This window comes from Cryptomeria japonica, unplaced genomic scaffold, assembly GCF_030272615.1.
Source record: "Cryptomeria japonica unplaced genomic scaffold, Sugi_1.0 HiC_scaffold_36, whole genome shotgun sequence".
Taxonomy (NCBI): Eukaryota; Viridiplantae; Streptophyta; class Pinopsida; order Cupressales; family Cupressaceae; genus Cryptomeria; species Cryptomeria japonica.
This window is the reverse complement of record NW_026728858.1, coordinates 191,665-193,896: the sequence shown is the minus strand read 5'-3', so window position 1 is coordinate 193,896 and position 2,232 is coordinate 191,665.

The following is a 2,232-nucleotide window of genomic DNA, read 5'->3' as shown; positions in this document are numbered from 1 at the left end:
TGAGTAGTGTGCTCTAGGTTGTAAGCCTTCTTGTAGGTGCAGGCCCCTATATTTTGTAATATCTCTTTATATGGCCAGTGGATTGATATTGTGGATCACAAATCTCACCCTGGTTTTTCCTCTTTGAGTTTTTCCACGTATAATTCTTTGTGTTATGGTATTCATTTGTGTGATTGGCTTATTGGTTGCTTTAATTCTTTCAATTCTATATGTATCGATATACAGGTTGGTGTATGCATGTTTTAATAAGGTTCTAATTGATCATTGTGGTAGAACACTGATTCATCCCCCCTCTCAGTGTTCTTGGATTCCAACAATTGGTATTAGAGCCTTGTGGCTTGGAGGAAGTTTAACAGCTTGAGGAAGATCCTGAATCCGAAATCCATGGATATGAGTTTGGAGAAACAACTTGAGGTAGCACTTTAATATTATGATGCTGAAAGGATGAAGAACTTGAAGTTACAAGATGAATTGAATTTTGCTCAGGAACTCGTTCTTGTCCTACAGGAGAGGCTGTCATCTGTTCAAGCTAGGAGGAAGGAACTTTTGCAGAATAAGGATAATGAAGAGAAAATGTACTTAATGAGAGATGTTTGAAGCTGAGTCGGGAGAATATGGTCATGAGGAATGAAATGAATGCAAGCTATAACTATGAGGATGTCTAAAGAGATTGAAGACCGGAAGAAAAAATGAATAAAATCTTGTATCTCTGGAAAACAAATTTGAAGATTGTGGTAGGTTGGTTCATGAAAATAATATGTTGAGAACTGATTTAGTGCAATCTCATAGTAATGAACAAGAACTTGAGAGACATGATAATTCTGAGAGATGATCTGACTATTGCAAGTGAGTATAAAGAAAAAATCAAGATTAGTTCAACACAGCTTGATGAGTTATTGAAGAGACAAAGATAGAATGGAGATTCCAATGGACTTGGATTTGAACAAGGACAAAGTTCTGGTACTGCAAATGAAGATCAAAACCATAAGGCACCGGTAAGGCAATTTAATGCTTATAAATTTAATGGTAGATGCTTTGTTTGTAATAAATTTGATCACATGGCTAGGCAATGTAGAAATAGAACAAATCAAAACCTTGATTTTGCTCCTGGTCAGTCTTCAAAATGTAATAAGTATGGTCATAAGACAAAATATTGTAGAATGAATGTTAAATGTTATGCATGTGGAAAATTTGGACATATGGACAATCAGTGCAGGTCAAGCAATTACACCGATTTTAGCAAAGAAATTAAAAAGAACAATGTTACATGTTATGCATGTAATGAGGTTAGACATATTGCTAAGTTTTGTAGAAGCACAAATCCACAACTTGGTAGTGAAGGATCAAATGTTAAAGGGAAAGAGAATGTTAATGAAATCCAGCAAGATCATACTCAGAGATGGGTTAGAAGTCAGAAGAATAATCAGTAGATGGAAATGCACCGGCTACTCAACCGACAAAGGAGGTTGCTCCTGCACCGGCAGAAAACTCATCCAATAACTAAGGAAGATGCCTTAGGGGTAGGCAAATTTCATGAAGATGTTGCATATGCCACATGAACAGGTTCTGGAAGATGTTCCAGATATTGGAGATGCTTATCCGACATGGCAATGTTTGATCGAGATCCAGTATGTTTCACCAGAAGTCATTCATATACACGATGGATTAGGGTTTCTTGGAGGTTAAAAGGATGAATTCACTTCTTTTCTGATCACTTTGCATTTAGATTGATTCAGAGGAAGTCTAAGGTGATTCAGTGTGACCGATATCATCTTGAGCGATTTCACCAGTGATCAGAAGAGTTCTTTAGGGTTTTTCACTGACAACTATCTTTTAGGTAATTATCTTTCATCATGGAAGCGAGATAATCATTTGTACCTATGTTTATTGCAAATCCTACTATTTTTGAGTTCAAGGAACGTCCTAGGCTGATTTTCAAATGATATCTGCATATTGCTACTTTGGACGATTCGGTTGGCATTTTTTCCCGTGTCCCGAAGGGAGTTTTATATGTTGAAGATGTAAGAGCTTACATTCACTATCATATTGAAGATTTTGGAATGAGTGATATTAAGAGCATGTACATGAGCGAGTTAATGGGAAATTCTGGAAAGATTAAGCCCAAGTACAAACATATTGAGGATCTAGGGTTTACCGACATTCTGGATATTCCAAAATTTGAAGATGAGATTGTTAGATGTGTTTTGACCAGAGTGCATGGAGAATTTATCT